Below are 18,665 nucleotides of genomic sequence, written 5' to 3'. Positions count from 1 at the left end.
ATATACTTCTTACTGATATCGTTGGGGATTGCAAATGGGTCATATCGGTTCCGATTTAAATATAGCTCTTATAAAACGTGGCCCTTCGACTTGAGTTATTAACGCCGAACGCCTACGTTCAAATCCCGACTTGAAAATTAGAAATTTTTTTGGCGGTGGTTTTTGTCCTTACTAACGCTGGCTACATTTGTGAGGTATCCTGCCATGTGAAAAATTATCTACCAAATGGTGTCGCTAAGAGGCTCGTGGTTCGGAATCCGCAATAAAAAAATGAGGCCCCTCATCATTGAGCTTAAACATTAATTGGACTGCACTCATTGGTATGAGAGTAGTATCACCTGTTCCTTAATGGGGAATTCGTGGGAAATTTATTTAGAGTAAAGTTATGCCTTTCAACTCAATGTGTTTTGTGTAAATTTTTAGCAGAATTCATGGTGTTGGGTTCCCACGATTCGCACTATTAACATGTAAAAAATAACTTCGTGTACATCATGCCCTCGGCACCGGTTCAAATGGTCTATTCGTAAGGTCCAATTTAACCCCACAGCCGTTGTCGATAACGTTTCTTCATTTCCTTTGTCTTTTAAAAAAATGGTCGGACGACGCCATGAATTATTGTTCGGGATACAACGAAGAATTTTTCATCAAAAATTCTTTGCTATAGAAAATTTTGGCACATTTTTTGCTTTGTGATATGATGTTTTAAGGAATGTGAGAGAGTGATTGCAACTGAATCGCAATGTGATATTTTATGCAGGATTTCAAGTCACACCTTCGGTACAACCCATTACACCATTAATATTGACCTCTGGCTTTTACCTATTTATAAGCCTGTACATGCATTACACCAACACACACTCACGCTCACTAACACATAAGCCCAAACACTTTATTAGATTATCCTGTTCTCTATGGTAGTCCATTTTAGTTGTGTGCCACAAGTTTGTGACACCCTGTCACTCACAGTCAAATTGAAACAATTCCCAAATCAATCCATGTGCCACCACGACTACCACCACCATCAGCAATGCTGTTGTTGTGTCAATGATATGTGAGGACGAAATGACAATTCGATAAATTGAACAATTCGCAAAAACGGAAGTGACAGGACAAAGGGAATTTCGATATGTTCATGTGAGTAGTATGCCCAGAGAATGCCGTGAACACCGAGAACAATAACCATACCGGATGTATCAAAAAGGACCCTTGTGTATGTGTAGTGACATCTGAGAGCTTTTTCAATAAATAAATAAATCACTTTGTAACTATTTACTGCTATTGTGATTGTGCATAAGATAATCGAAGGTGATTTGCTTTGTCCTTAATTGAATTTTAAATTTTTGGACATATATTAAATATTTTGTATAATGACCATTGCTTTAATAATAAGGTATTAAAGGATTTAATTGTAATGTTGTTTTGAGAGACATTGCGACCAATGATTTAAGCAGCGTTGCCAAAGGGAAAATATTTTTGTATCAAATATTCTGGTGAAATCAAATCAAATGATTCGTAAGGATCGCACAAGAAATGAAGGTGGGGAATTGGTCTCCTGTCATGCATTGAGCTTGGATTAGAATTATTTGAATGTTTGGTAGCAGCCAAATCTGGAACTGCTTTAATAATCAGCTAAGTATGGTTTTGGCAGACTACATTCTCGATATGACAAGGTGAATTATTGGCGTCTTTCAATAGCCATTACGTTCACACGGCTTTAGGGTTTATGGACCAGAACAAGCTCACTCATCTATGGAGCTTAACGAGGATCATTAACAACAACTATCAATTTATTTAAATTCACAAGATTCTCTCTGTATATGCCCTTTTGGAGAATTTCCAAGTGCTGAACATCATCATGAATTTAGTAAATATCATAGCGCGAAAACTGCTTTGCACGACATCACCGTGCATATTAACCGAAGTCCCCCAGGTCATGCCGTGCTATAGGACAATCCCCGTGGTTTTTGACTTATGGAAGGCCTTCGATACGAAAAGCCATGTCACGCTTTTCGAGGACAAAAAGCGTTATCTTTATATGGGGGCTGTACTTAAACGTGTAGCAATATTGAAGAGATTTGAGAAAACTGTTAGAGAACGGCAAACCTTCTAAGGGTTTTTCTGCATTGACCTAATGGTTAGGTCGTGAAACTTTACTTTGGCGGTTATCTTTCTTCATAAACGACAGTCTGGTGTCAATGAGGACCCCAAGCCCCTCTTCCTGGTGAATTGGGTTGTTACAATGCTAAAGGATTATTTACGTATTATTAGCGGAAAATAGTTTAGGAAGATGGTACTATAGGAAATTGACCGCGTTGGGTCTTATCTCCTGTTGTGTGGTTCTTGGTGATCAATAACATTCTCAATTCAAGCTTCTCTCCAAAGTGGTGTTGCACGACGTTCGAACTCGGCTATAAAAAGGAGGTCCCTTATCATTGAGCTTAAACTTGAATCGGACTGCACTCATTGATATGTGAGAAGTTTGCTCCTGTTCCTTAGTGGAATGTTCATGGGCAAAATGTACAATTCACCTGAAGGTGGAAGTTGGTTGTTTTCAGGGGATTCTTCCTGAATGGGGTAGAGCTGCCCCACTTTACGCAGATCATGAGTGTGATTCTTGACTAGTTTTTGAACAGGAGAAGGAACGACGATAAGAGGGTCAGAAGTGGACTAAATGCGCTCTACTCCTATCCTAACACCAAGTGTTGCCAGGTGCAATTTGATATTACCATTGGAAAATCTGAAAATTTCTGGCATAATCGTACTCAGAATTATATGACGTACGACCATCATTTGTGAAGGCCGTTGTACCAGAGAACATTGATGCTTGCGTGATCTTATAATGCAATATCGTCCAGTGACATACCGTAAGATAGAGGCATCCTTCGGCATTTCTTACACCAGAATACATTCAAAATTGCATGAACACGTAAAAACAACAATCGACCGTGTGAGTCTTGGAAGACAAGCCAAATGCAACAAAAGTTGCATTTCGTGGAAGAAGCACTTCGAAGCAAATTACCGCCTGTTTTTTCGCCAAAGCTGGTAATGTGGCGGCTGTTCCGCTTAAAAAACTTACGACAGTCAACTCTGAGTGGTATACAACAATTTTGTAAACCACAATTTGCCTAAACTCTTGGGAGAAATTCAAAAAACGAACAAGGGAAGACGAATCATTGTTCACCATGACAATGTGAGTTCTCACACATCGACTCAAACCAGCGCCTTTTTGACCGGCCAGCGAATTGATGGGTCGATAATTTTCGCGGTATAATCGATATAAGTACGACATACCAATGCATGGCCGTTGAAGTCTCCACACCCAATATGACCGATGAGTTATTCTAACCAAAAGACGAAACGCGTCGCACAGTGGTTAGGTTAGTTTGAAAAGAGGGTGGAAATAAGCCAGTAATCGGCTTGTTGTGCGCTCTAAAAACTAAAAATAACCTCGAAAAATAAAATATAAGTGAGGAATTCTGTGATACTTACAAAATCCTTAATCGTTTTCAATGCCACGACTCTAAGTTAGTTCATGTCTGGTATTGTGTCCCCACCTAAGTGCCGGTATCTGTTAGACGCGAAATCCGGGCAATGACAAAGGAGATGCTCCAACGTCTCATCATCTTCCCCGCATGCCATGTTATACATACACATGTTATCACTTGCCGCACCTATTTTACATAAGTGAGCTCGTAGTCTTATGTGTCTCGTTATGATACTAATAGCCATACTGACCTCCTTCTTACTTCCTTTCAGTAATAGCCTCGTCTTCTCGCGATCTGAATCCCCCCATAGAATTTTCGCCGTCCTACCGACCGTTTCGCTGTTGCACAGAGTTGCATGAGCATAGGCTTCGGGTTAACCAAGTTAATTGACGGCAGTCCTTATTATGCTGGTGACATTTGTGAGGTACTATGCGATGTTTACATGGCATAGCAGTCATGTAAAAACTTCTCCATAAAGAGGACAGCAGTCCTCCCCAAAGAGAGTGTAGTATATGTGTGAGAAGCTAACCCCTTATTCCTTAGTGGAATTTTCGTGAGCAAATTTCCATTTCCAGGCCACCATAGCGCAGAGGTTAGCATGTGCGCTTATGAAGCTGAACGCCTGGGTTCGAATCCTGCCCTGAACATAAGAAAAAACGTCTTATCCCCTTCAAATGCTAGCGACTTTTGTGAGGTTCTCCACAAAGAGGAGTTGAATTGCGGCATGTCGTTTAAAAATGAGGTCCCTTTCATTGAGATTAAACTTGCAACAGACATCACTCATTGATATGTGAAAAGTTTGCCCCTGTTCGTTAATGGAAAGTTCATGGGTTAATTTATATTGCATTTGCAGCACATCATTCAGCGGGATATCTTCGCAGTTCTGAAGGAACTGGCGACTGTATACATACGTGGACAGACTTACGGGGTAGGGTCTTGTGAAGCTTGGACTGATTAGTAGACGCAAGAAGTTTTTCCGAACCATGGGGCAGGATATCAGGCTCTGTTCCATCAAAGGATAGCGGGGAATGAGGCGGCTAACGATTTAACCAGGAATGAATATCTGAGGAGTGGTGATAGTGCTATTGAATTAGTGAACCCTCGCTTGTGCGAGCTACTTAGGGCGTAAGCACTGGTTAGCATTTTCACGTACGAAGCTGAATCAGAAAAATGTTCAGTAGTTGTTGCGAACATTTGTGACATGACAGCTATATAAACACTTCTCCCCCTGCAGCATACCGTTCGGAACGGGCTCTAAGAAGAGGCCCTTTTTAAAGAGCTAAAAATAAGCTTGAATCGGACAGCATTTATTGATATGTGAGATATTTGCCCCTGATTGTGAAAAATTTACAATTTTGCCTGTGAGACTAAGCCCCTGCATCATTCTGGTGGTTAACTGGAAGAAACTCTCATCATGAGAACACTTCTCCCGTGGGCCTGATTCCTTCGCTGACCAAGTACTTTCAACTTTACTTGGAATTAAATCACACAGACTTATACGTCACAGCATTTCGTATTTAAACTTTTATATCGCTGTAATGATTTTATTATTTTCTAATATTTGTATGAAATATTTTATCTGATTGCCTTGCTTTTCAACTTTTAAACGTTTGTAGCGGTTATTGTTAACCCCATAGTCGATTATCGAACTCATTGTTAACATGACTGTTTATTTTTTTTTCGATTTCTCTGAAGGTTGTGCCTGCAGTTGCAGGAAATTGCTTTTCAAATTGTACGACTCTTGAGTATTTGTCCTCCTTCTCACTGTTTGGTCCTTATTTATGTTCAAATCAAATACATCATCTTCAATTTGTTGTTACCACTGAAAACGCCCCGAAAGCATTTTGTAAATATTTTTCTCAATAGTGCTTTCAGTTATTCGAGCGTAATAATAAAATATGTGTACTTGCCAAGTGTACATTATGAAAACGCTATACGTTTATCCGAGCACAGTGGAATAAAAAGAAAACTTTTCAAATGCAAGAGATCTAAGGTTTGAAAATAAAACTTTCGTAAAGAGATTGTTTTGAATATGTACGATACTTACTCGGACTATCTTGAGGAAGCTCTCATATAGAGCGATCCATTGATTTAACTTAAATTGATTGATTTCAGTGTAAAAGTAGCGCTGAATTCAGCGCAAGAAACGATGCGCTTCATTGTAGGGCTTACAGTATGTACACAGAACTATTAATGTTTCCAACTTTATGAATTTATTTTGCTGGGATGATAAATAGGCTTCTTTGAGCTTCTTCCCGATGTGTCCCAAGAATGGTTTTATATTCGATATATCCACGGTATAAGCAATTTCATGGTTTGGAATTTGAAGTGGGAGAGTTCAGTGGCTGTTTTGTCAATGTTGAATACGCTTCTCATAGATCCACCTTTTGGAATAGCTTTCAAACAACCACTGATTAAACGTCAAAATGTATGCACAAGAGTCAAAGTGTGTACACAAGAGTCAAAAAGTGTACACAAGAGGTGTGGACGTGAGTAGACGTGTCGCATGTGAGTCATTTGATATGTGAGTGAGAACCGGACCGGTCTATAAATGAAAATTGTGGCTTCTAGGGGCTTGAGAAGTCAAATCGGAAGATCGGTTTATATGGGAGCTATAGGTTATATACCTATTTGGACCGTACTTGGCACAATTGTTGGAAGCCATAAAAGAACACTACGTGCAATTTCAAATGCAATTTAAGCCAAATCGGACAAAAATTGCGGCTTCCATGGGCTCAAGAAGTCAAATCGGGAGATCGGTTTATATGGGAGATATATCCAAATCTGAACCGATATTGCCCATTTGCAATCTCCAACGACCTAGATCGATATTAAGTGTCTGTGCAAATTTTCAAGCTGCTAGCTTTACGCATTCAACCTCTATAGTGATTTCGAAAGACGGACGGACAAGGCTAGATCGACTTAAAATGCCACGAGGATCAAAAATATAAAAACTATGGGATCTTGGACGACCTACATGAATATAAAGCATCTGTGCAGAATTTCAAGTGTCTAGCTCTACGCGTTCGACTGTTCTCGTGATTTCGACAGACGGACGGACGGACATAACTATTGGGTTGCCTAAAAAGTAATTGCGGATTTTTCATATAGTCGGCGTTGACAAATTTTTTCACAGCTTGTGACTCTGTAATTGCATTCTTTCTTCTTTCAGTTATCAGCTGTTACTTTTAGCTTGCTTTAGAAAAAAAGTGTAAAACAGGTTGATTAAAGTTCATTCTAAGTTTTATTAAAAATGCATTTACTTTCTTTTAAAAAATCCGCAATTACTTTTTGGGCAGCCCATACATGGGAGCTATATCAAAATCTAAACAGATTTCTATTAAATTCAATATCAATAATGGGAGTCATAAGGAAACCTTCGTGCCAATTTTCGTGTGAATCGGTTAACAAATGACCAAATTATTGCATTATGAGTCCAATTCGGACGAACGTATATATGGGAGCTATATCCAAATCTGAACCGATTTCTATGAAATTCACCAATAATGTCGATATTTATAAGAGTGTCGCTAGTGGAAAATTTCGTGAGAATCGGTTTACAAATAACGAGATAATTAATTCGGCATCTCCCGATTTTCACTTTTGCTAACCCATATATCAATCGATCTTCTCAAAAATTTGCACAAATTACTCTGTAGCTCCTACAAATGCACCGATTTTGATCGAAATTCTACATATTAAAAATAAGCAAATTTGAAATTCCACGATTTAGTCTGCATATCCAATGTGTTGTAGGCTTCGCCCGACTTTAGCCCCTCTTTACTTGTTTATTTTGAAATTTTCAAAATGAGTTCTTGAACTACAAGCACCCACTGTTTCTAAAGGTTGCACATATGCTCCAAGTTATTATGTTGTTAGTTTTGTATATGTTGCTTTGGGGTAACACAAGCGAGTATGGATGGGTTGAATACCTGACTAGCTTCGAATGTAGCACAAGGTGTTTATACTCCTCAGAACATAGAGAAATATTTATACTTGGCCCGGTTGGTGTTCGAGAAGGTTGCAAACGAGAAGAACTCAACTTGCAATGCAATGTAGGTGGTGTCTTCACTTTCATACACACACACACACACATCTACTGTAAACGCGAAAGGATGCTGTCATCCTTTAGTAATTTCATTCCATTTGAAATTGTGAGTGTATGTGTATACTACGATTTTGACCTTGTCGTATGATTACACATTTAAATTGCTTTTGCTCAAAAAAAAAAAAAGAAGTAGCCAAATAGAAAAATTCTCCGCGTTTTTTTTGCTAAATCTCCTTAAATGAGTTTCTTTGCATAGCAAAATAGTTAAGCGCTCAACAACTATCTCTTCTTTTGTGTATACGAAGTCTCTTAATTAGACAATATTAGAATAATTTATTAAAGTTTTTGAACTTTTTGTTTGAAGATGTGTTTAATTTAAAAAAGAAATTGGAGTGGTGGTAATGGCTCTTCCATCATCTACTTAACTTAATTTTATTTTGTTAAAACTCAATTTGCTGCATTTAATGTTTTAAAAGCTTTCTTAAATAAGGTTAATTGTTGCTAAATTTCCGTTGGAATACAAATTTCAAGCCACAATTTGGTGGGCCACAAAAACCGCATTTGCATTAGTCTCTTCAGTTTTGCGTTGGTGATGGTGATAGTCGTTTAGTTTGGTTGTTGCTTTGGTGGAATGAAATGTTTACTCCCTCAGCGTGTGTGTGTGTGTGTGTTTCGTTGGTAATTGCTTTCAGTTTTAGATATATAACCCAATGTGAGGTAAACCAAAAAGTTTTGATACTAACCAGGCCAAACCAAATATAGATACCAAATGGCACATTTTGTCAGTTAGGAAAGGCAATTTCGTAAGCATCATAAAAATTGGTAAAAGGTTTTAAAAAGAACAACAAAACAAAAATGTTTCTCATTTCCTAAAACTCAAGCGTGAAGCTGCAAAGGAAGTCAAAAGCAGTTGACTGACAATTTGGTTTGAGATGGTGATATGTGAAGTTATCTCTCGTGCTGGTAGCGATTTCGAGTTGTAGGTGCAGGGATCATGGATTCGATTACCACCAGGAGCTGTGATCTGTTAGCATCATAATGGATAACCATTTTTGAAATGAGTCGGATTTCAGACTTAAGACTTACCGAACTTATCCTAGGTTTTTTCATTAATTAATTTATATGGAAAATAGGGTGTTATTATCAGATTATTTTAAATGAAAAATTTTGTTAAAATTAAGGATTTGTTTGTTGTTCTTAGCATTGATATTAAGTTTGTATCGGAATAATGGAAAGTAAGCCTTTCTTCTCTCTTATTGCTCCAAGGAGAGTTAGAGGACTTATTGAGCCCTGTTTTGAAGCAAAAGTGTGCTCTACACAGTACTCAATAGTCGTTGGGTATGTAGAGCACCTTAATCAATTTGACAAAGATGCTGAATAAGATACATGGTGTATCAGAAATCGCGATCCACCATGCCAGTCAAAGTGTTTTGTAGACAGCACATATTTGCCTAACTTTTATAAGTTCTTTGCTAAGCTATTCTTTGAATAGAAAGCATTGAATATGATATCGAGCTGGAATATGTTCGAAATATGACGAAAAGATTTAAATGATTAATATAAAAGAGGGAAATAGACGAATTAAATTCTTCAGAAAATTTTATCAAAAATTTTTCTTGTATAACATTTTTTTAAAAAATTTTTTTTTGAAGAGATTTTCGTCAAAATTTTTATTTTAATTGAAATTTTTGTTCGCTCCGCTGCGCCTTTTTGTACTTTATATGGAACAAAATTATCCTTTGAGTATTTATTTCGACAATTAAAAAGCTTTTAGTGAACACTCGTACCATGCTACGAAAATAGTTATGTACAGCGGTCAAAAAAAGTATTCATCATTCAATGTTTTTTTTTTAATAAGTCTACAAAAGACAATTGGAAAAAAAACATATTAAACTAATGATGCAGTAGTGCTTGTGTGATATATATGTACACAATTTCATTGTTTTTAAAGAAAAAAATAGTATTTATTGGAACAAAAAGGGCCATTTTACAGCTGAACACAAAAAATTAAACAAAAAAAGTATTCATCATTGCAAAAAAACAAAAAAATAAATAACATAATTTAAAAAAATTAATACTTTGTTATTCGACCACCGCGTCTTATAACTTATTTTAAACGGTTTGACATCGATTGGACTAATTTAGCGGTTATATTTTGGTCTATATTAGTCCATTCCTCCATTATCACCTGTTGCATTTGACTCTTGCTCGAAAAATTGCGCGTTCTCAATTTGCGTTCGAGATGTTCCCAAAGATGTTCAATTAAGTTCAATTCGGGACTTTGAGGAGGAGTTTTAATGACTTTGGGGCAGTTATACAGCATCCACATCTTGGTATTTAAAGCAGAATGTTTGGGGTCATTATCTTGATAATATTGAAAGTTATTACCAAGCCCAAGTTTTACAGCACTATCTTTTAAATTCCTCTTTAAAATGTCAATGTAATACTTATGATCCATTACTCCATTAATAATTTCAAGATTTCCCGCTCCTGAAGCCGCCATACACCCCCAAACCATTAAACCACCTCCACCATGTTTTACAGTAGCAACTGTGTTTCGTTCTTCAAGCTCTGTATTTGGTTTTCTGTACACTATGACCTTTCCAGCGCACCCAAAAAGATTAAACTTGCTCTCGTCTGCAAAAATGACTGTTTTCCAAAATGATTCGGGCTGTTTTACATACATTTTTGCGAAGTTTAGCCTTTTCACTCGGTTTATTTTATTTATAAAGGGCTTCTTACGTGCAGTTCTTCCTCTGTAACTATGCCTTTTGAGTGTATTTCGAATTGTTTGTGTAGTAACTTCCTTCCCTAAATATTCCATAGTGTTTTTACGAAGAATGGTCGCATTTGTCTTCGGAGTTTTCTGAACTTGCCGCACTAGCCAACGCACATCTCCAACTGAAAGTGCTTTTGGTCGACCAGATCTTGGTTTATTGTCAACAGTTTTCGTTTCTGTCCACTTTCTGATGATGGATTGTATAGTAGATCGTGGTCTATTTAATATTTCACTGATAGTTTTTTGAGTTAAACCATTCCTGTGGTGTTTTATTATCAAAACTTTTACCTCATCAGAAACCTCGTTTTGCTTACGACCCATTTTGACAAAAACTATATTTTCAATTAAAATAAATATTTGCTGTCAAGGGCAAAGCCTCCTGTACTAAATAAAACAGAAAAGGGGGATTCCCAAATAATATTTGAATTTGACTTTGATGATAGCACATCAATGATGAATACTTTTTTTGTTCTGTTTTTGGTGTTATTATATAAAATTGCATTTTTTGCGCTAATTAAATTTATTTTTTGAATTTATTTTAAAACATATTACGAAAAATAAACTATTGCATAAAACTGCATTATTTGTTTACTTTAAATTGTCTTCAATTACCCAAAATAAGTGAATTTATTATCAATTTTGCTAATGATGAATACTTTTTTTGACCGCTGTATATCGCTTGACTAAAAGTATAATAATATAAATGACTTTATCTGAATCCCATATGATTTCTATTGATCTATGAGGGTTTAGGGTCATTTAAGACTTTGTTTGAGCCCGATATTGTCATGGGGATTCTGGAAGTGGGAAGGCCCCCAGGGTGGTGGTTGATGTGTTTAGGAGGTGGAGTGGACCCCCAGAAACGTGGTCCCGAAAGTGGTTATGAATTTCGTGCTCTACTACCAATTTACTTTCATTTGAGCCCCATATTGCAATAATCGGCCAATACGTATACGATTTAGGGGTGTTTTCGGGGGTGATGTGGTCCCCCCAGACACTTGGCCCTGAGAAACATATCAACATCGTGCTCTACTCTCAACTACCTTATATTTAAACCCCATATTGCCATTTGTTTAAGGGGTGTTTATGGGATGAAGCGTTCCCCAAACACTTGGCCTAAAAATAGGTTATCAAATTCGTTTTATAATCTCAAATACTCTTTCATTTAAGCCACATTTTGCCATGGTCGGTAAGTTTGTACACTTTGGGGGATTGTTTTGGGAAAGAAGCGGGGCCTAAAATATATGGTCCTACATTCGGATATCAGATGGTCAATGAAAAATAGCCGTTTTGGGGAAGGAGTAGACCCCCAGAAAATTGATCCTAACAATGGGTATACATTTCGTGCTCTAATGCCCAATACCTTTCATTTAAGCCCCATATGGACATGGTCAGTCAATATGTTCGAGTTGGGGGAGTTTTGCCTTGACAATATCGGCATCGTGTTCTACTTTCAAATATCATTTATTTGAACCCCATTTTGCCATTGGACTTAAAACTAGATACCCAATTCCTTTTTCTAATCTCAAACACCTTTCATTTAAACCCCTTATTGCAAAAGGCAGCAAATATGTCCGGTTTGGGTATGTGCCCTAGAAGCTATCAATATTGAGCTCCACTCTCTTTAAGACCCAAATTGTCATGATGGGCAAATGCTTCCTATTAAGGGGTTGTTTGGGGGGGGGGGGGGGGTAGATCTACTCGAAATATCGGGACAATCGATAATATATATACAAACGGATGGTGATAAATCGCAAATTTTGCCCATGAACATCCCACTAAGGAACAGGGCAAACTTATCACATATAAAGGGTGATTTTTTGAGGTTAGGATTTTCATGCATTAGTATTTGACAGATCACGTGGGATTTCAGACATGGTGTCAAAGAGAAAGATGCTCAGTATGCTTTGACATTTCATCATGAATAGACTTACTAACGAGCAACGCTTGCAAATCATTGAATTTTATTACCAAAATCAGTGTTCGGTTCGAAATGTGTTCATTCACCGTAACGTTGCGTCCAACAGCATCTTTGAAAAAATACGGTCCAATGATTCCACCAGCGTACAACCCACACCAAACAGTGCATTTTTCGGGATGCATGGGCAGTTCTTGAACGGCTTCTGGTTGCTCTTCACTCCAAATGCGGCAATTTTGCTTATTTACGTAGCCATTCAACCAGAAATGAGCCTCATCGCTGAACAAAATTTGTCAAAATTTGAACACATTTCGAACCGAACACTGATTTTGGTAATAAAATTCAATGATTTGCAAGCGTTGCTCGTTAGTAAGTCTATTCATGATGAAATGTCAAAGCATACTGAGCATCTTTCTCTTTGACACCATGTCTGAAATCCCACGTGATCTGTCAAATACTAATGCATGAAAATCCTAACCTCAAAAAAATCACCCTATATAAATGAGTGCAGTCCGATTCAAGTTTTAAGCTCAATGATAAGGGGTCTTCTTTTTATAGCCGATACCGAATGGCGTGCTGCAATGCGACACCTCTTTGGAGAGAAGTTTTATATGGCATAGTGCCTCACAAATGTTGCCAGCATTAAGAGGGGAAACCACCGTTGAAAGTTCTTTTCTGATGGTCTCGCCAGGATTCGAACCCAGGCGTTCAGCGTCATAGGCGGACATGAGCTACGGTGGCCTCTTACAAAAGGATGGTACTTTGCCAAAACCAGCTGGTATTACTTAATTCGCGTTAAAGGCATATACTGTTAATACCAAACGGTACTAATCACAATACCAAACGGTACTAAACATTTTATATTTCATCCATACCATGCAGTATTGGCTTGGTACTACACGGTGTTTGCTGCTTTCTATTAATACTGAATGGTACTATGGCTTGGTATCAATTTTTTCTGGACGTACTTTATGGGGTCGCATATCAATATTTCGAGATGTTACAAAAGGAAAATTTTTCTGCGGTTGTTATTCCATTCTAATGCTGGCGACATTTATGCGTAGAAGCCATCTAAAAGCCTATTCCCAAAGAGGTGTCACCCCACGGCACGTCATTCGGAAGACCCTTTTCCATTGAGCTTAAAAATTAAATAATTTCTTAATGGAATGTTCGTGAGGAGCTTACCAGATACTTTTTTGGACACCGATAATGAGACTGAGGAAATATGCACCATAACCTTGTTTCGGTTCTGTTAGATAATGGAATGTTTGTGAGGAAATTTCCAGATGTCTTTTATTAGATCAATCCCGCAATCCCTAGTACATCTTACAGACTGCGGAGGACATTGAAATATTGGTGAAGCGAGTAAACCATTCCTCGAGCAATTCACTAAAATCTACATGTGTTGGGACTAAGTTAGCAACAAAAGCGATATCCAAAGTTGTCCGCAGTACCACGAAATATTTGCAGAAAATTTGCAGACGCGGAATCTATAAGGCTAGGTTAGCGAAATACAAAACGTTAATTGAAAAAAGACCAGAAAAATCATAGATGGCATTGTGGAATCTGTTATGGTCTGATGATACGCATTTCAAAATCTCCATTCTGTTCCGAACTCAGTTGGATATAACGATGCTATCATAGCTGCACTGACGACGATAGCATTAAGTGCACGTAATGTATCTCGATATCGTGCCGAGACAATGACCTGCGGTTTATAAGGATCGACTATGTTGTATCCGACTGCCAGTCCTTTGGTCTGTCCATGTTAATTTTTATCCGATCGTCTTCAAAATTTTCACAGACAATTTTTTATACCCACCACTATAGAATGGGGTATAATATTCTAATCATTCCGCTTTCAACACCTGGAAATATTGATCTAGGACCCCATAAAGTATATATATGTTCTTGACCGTCTCGACATTCTGTTTCGAACTAGCTATATCCGTCCGTCTGTCTGTCGAAACCACGATTGCGGTAGAACGCGTAGGGCTAGCCCCTTGAAATTTTGAACAGATATTGGGTTGCCCAAAAAGTAATTGCGGATTTTTCATACAGTCGGCGTTGAAAAATTTTTTCACAGCTTGTGACTCTGTAATTGCATTCTTTCTTCTGTCAGTTATCAGCTGTTACTTTTAGCTAGCTTTAGAAAAAAACGTGTAAAAAAGTATATTTGATTAAAGTTCATTCTAAGTTTTATTAAAAATGCATTTACTTTCTTTTAAAAAATCCGCAATTACTTTTTGGGCAACCCAATACTTTATATTGATGTACGTCATTTGGGATTGCAAATTGGGCCATATCGGTTCAGATTTGGATACAGCTCCCATATAAACCGATCTCCCGATTTGACTTCTTGAGCCCATGGAAGCCACAATTTTTGTCCGATTTGGTTGTGCCAAGCACGGTCCAAATCGGTCAAAAAATATGATTTAGTTCCCATATAAACCGATCTCCCGATTTGATTTCTTGAGCGCCTAGAAGCCTCAATTTTCATTCGATTTGGCTGAAATTATGTACATGGTGTTCTGTTATGACTCCCACCAATTGTGCTGAGTACAGTTCAAATCGGTAAAGAACATGATATAGCTCTCATATAAACTGATTTCTCGATTTGACTTCTTTAGCCCTTACTGAGCTCTTGAGCCCTCAAATTTTGCATATAGTGTTCTGTTGTGACTCTCAACAACTGTGCCAAGTACGGTCCAATTCGGTCTATAACTAGATATAGCTCCCACATTTTAGCAGAATTCATGGTGATGGGTTCCCCAGATTCGGCCCGGACGAACTTAGCACGCTTTTACTTGCTTTGACCTAGAGAAGCCAATAGGAACTGGTCCTTCGATTTGGACTAATATTGCAATAATTGTAAACAGATTCTCACGAAATGAAGGATTCACTTACGGCTCCCGATATTACTGGTGAACTTCAATGAATTTTATTTAATCGGTTCCGATTTAGATATAGCTCCCATATATAAGCACCGTCTGATTTACACTTTTAGAGTCACATAGCATATGTTTGCTCGATATTTGATTTGGATTCTTTTATTATCCCTCTAAAAACCTCTGCCGAAGTCCATCAAAATCGGTTCAAAATAGTATGTAGGGTCTATATAGATGCTGGGAATTTGTTACATAGTCGCCACCGCCCGACTTCTGGCTTACCTTACTTGTTTTTTGTTCTTAATTTTATATTTTAAGAATATTTTATCAACTTTAAGTGCTATAGAAATTCATTAGAAAAGTGGTTTGCTGGGACAATATGCTAATTTTATATCCGATTAACCACAACAGTTAACATACTTTATAGTACTTGCACTGTGTCCACCAGCCCGATCAATCTGACGTACGTTCTGTCCAACAACACCTACTTGGAAAAAATATTAAATCGCGTTAAGTAAGTCATAAAGAAGTGACGTTTATGGCAAAACTTGAGTGGAAGTCAATGCAAGAACATACACTTTATGACGGAAAGTGATTATTCAAGAAAATTATTAAACGAACGCCGGCCGCAATGGTCAGAGTAGGTGGTGGTGGCTTATTGTCTTCGTCTAAATCACATTTCAATGCTAATTTCAATGATAGTCTCAACAACAAATCAACAATAGAGCCTTTTAAGAAAATAAATGCCAATGCCCAGCCCATTGGATATCAATGAGCAAGCCTTTAGCGCGATGAATGACCACCAGCAACCATGATCCGATATCGATAGTTCCATGGCTGCCGTGCCGTGCAATTAGCACTTGTCGTTTACTTTTCCCATTTTCCATTTAGTTTTTTGAAATCATGGAGCCTTTGGGTGTCCCAGGGGGAACAAGGGCATACTTAATTTGTGTTCATTTCTTTCTTTGACGTTTATATGATAATTGTAACCAGACAGAAGGAGATGTTCCATAAGATAAAACAAGAAATATTATTTATGAGGCCACTTCCACAAAATGTTGGAAGTTCGAATGCATATATCACGTTTTTGTGTGTGTTTTTCTAAGGGTACTTGCAAGTCATTTCTTTTTTCGTTGAGGCATTATATGTTGGTGTCCCCTTTAATTTAAGGTTTGGTTTTTTATTACCTGTCGTTTTAATTTGCATAAATTTACCTGTATATTTTTTTTTGTTTTGGTTAGCTAGATTAGTCCAAAATAATCCATTGCATGGGTGTGTCTGCAAAGAAAGTGAGGGAAGAGCAATAAGAAATAAATTAGAACTTATTTGGTTATCTGTAAATGAGATGAAGTTAAATTAGGGCAGAAGTAATTTTTTTAAGCAATAATTAATGAGGAATTTGACAGAAACACATTTTGAAAAATTGCCCATTAACAAAAATAACAATGAACTGATTTCGGATGGTCAACTAATTAATTTAATTTGAAATGAAAAATAAATAAATAAAAAGGTTGAAGAAATATAAAAAGCTTTTGTGTTGGTAATTTAAAGAGTTCCCATCGAATACCAATTTCATTGTTGTTGCCTTTTCCAAGGAAATCGTCATATAACTTAGGTTCATTTTTCTTAATGCACAGAACAAAGACATCACCTGCTTGACTAAGTGATCTATATTTAAGGTCTATTTATATTAAAGACTAGCTGGATAGGGCTCGTTCCGCTGCGCCTTTTTTAACTCTTTTAATATCTTTTTAGGGTGGGGACACTTCGCCCTGAATGTGGATATCGAATTTGTGCTAATGTAGCCTATGGCTGCCTATGAGTTCCTGGTGGAACTTCGGACAAAATTTAGAGCGGTGGCTATCCCCTCTTAATGCTGGCGATATTTGCGAGGTATCATGCATGGTCATGTAAAAAATTCTCCACAAAGAGGTGTCGCACTGCGGCACGCCGTTCGGACTCGATATAAAAAAGGTCCCTTATCGTTGATAAACTCAACTTGAATCGGAAAGCACACATTGATGTGTGAGAAGTTTGCCCCTGCTCAGTTGCTGGGTAAATTTTTACTCTACTTCCGAATGCCTTCTTTTTGAGTCCCATATTACCGTATTGGAAAATATTTCGGGTTTAGGAGGTATTTCGGGGGTGGTCGCTTGGCCATTAAAGTAAATATAAGATTCGTGCTCTACATTCCGAAACATATCATATAGTCATGATGGGTCGTATGCCCATGGGGGGATTTTGTATGCCAGATTCGTAATCTACTCCCGAATACATTTCATTTAAGCCCCATATTGTTATTGACGACAAATTTTTCTGCTTTTAGACATTTTGGGGTTAGGGCAACTTCCTGGGTACTTGAATCCAATTTTTTATACCATATTCGTGTTCTACCTTTCAATACCTTTCATTTGATATCCATATTGTCTTTATCGATCCACTTGTGATTTTGGGTAGTTTTTTTTGGGGGTAACGGGGAGGGTCCGCCCCTCCGATATGAACAAATTATAAAGCATATTTCTCCTTCCTGACCATATTCGTAATATACTCCCGAATACTTTTCATTTGAGTCCCATATTGTCATGATCGTCAATTAAACCTATTTTAAGAGATTTTGGGGCTGGGGCGGCCCCCAGGTACTTGGACCTAACTTTTATTATGAAATTCGTTCTCTACTCCTGAATACCTTTCATTTTGAACCCCATACTGTCCCGATCGGTCCACTTTAATTTTTGGGTGGAACTTTTAGGGTAAGGGGGAGGGTATCTCCAATATCAAAAAATTATATAGCCTATGTCTCCTTGCAGACCAACCTACACAATCTTTTAAAATTTTAAGGTAATCGTTTCAGCCGTTTTTGAGTCTATACGGAACAAACAAACCGACAAACAAACACAAATTGAATTTTATATATAAGATAAGATTGACAAAGGGGATGATGTACATCAAGTAAGGGTTTGAGTGGCTTAAACTTGATAAAGTCCAGTCCAATCTTGGTTCCTACTTCATCTTAAATCAGGGGTATGTAGTGAGATAACATGTGCAGCGAAATCCACATAAACTTATATGTAGTCCTTAATCTCTTCGGACTTTGAGCCTCTAAAGAAACAAACGAATAGAAAAACGGACTTCAAAGATGATGATCACCGCAGGCAAAGTTAAGACCAGGGCTGCGGAGTCGGGGTCTTTGGGTCGGAGTTGAGCAATTTTACTCGGAGTCGGAATCGAAAAAAGTATCTCGACGCCATCTCAGGACAAAGTAGTAAAAAATGTTTCAACAAAATTCTAAATTTGTTTTAGAACACAAACAATTAAAAAGGCATTAAGTTCAGCCAGGCCGAGCTTTAAATAACCACCACCTCGGGTATATATGTAAACCACCCTTCGTCATAATCCAGTGAAAAATGCATTTTTAGTGAACCCATAGCAGCTAAATGCAAATATAGTTCGATTTGGACAAAATTCCGCACGTGGTTCGGCGAGTGGTCTAATAAATACAAGTCACTGTTCAATTTTGGTTCAATATTGATAATTTTGGCAAATATAT

The 18,665-nt window shown here is 37.6% G+C and overlaps 1 protein-coding gene across 8 annotated transcripts in view; it reads right to left on the bottom strand.

The window, feature by feature from the left end:
* The window catches only part of LOC106083468 (ankyrin repeat domain-containing protein 50), a 266,226-nt gene that overhangs the window by 80,429 nt on the left and 167,132 nt on the right, over positions 1–18,665 (bottom strand). For all 8 annotated transcript variants that reach the window (XM_013246507.2, XM_013246508.2, XM_013246506.2 and 5 more), the window contains one exon: positions 16,333–16,396. The gene's annotated coding sequence lies outside the window, so the exon portion shown is untranslated. The remainder of the gene's footprint in view (positions 1–16,332; positions 16,397–18,665) is intronic.

The sequence above is a fragment of the Stomoxys calcitrans genome, chromosome 2 (genome assembly GCF_963082655.1).
Source record: "Stomoxys calcitrans chromosome 2, idStoCalc2.1, whole genome shotgun sequence".
NCBI classification, from domain to species: domain Eukaryota; kingdom Metazoa; phylum Arthropoda; class Insecta; order Diptera; family Muscidae; genus Stomoxys; species Stomoxys calcitrans.
Note: the sequence above shows the minus strand (reverse complement) of the source record. Positions and strands in the feature narration are given on the sequence as shown.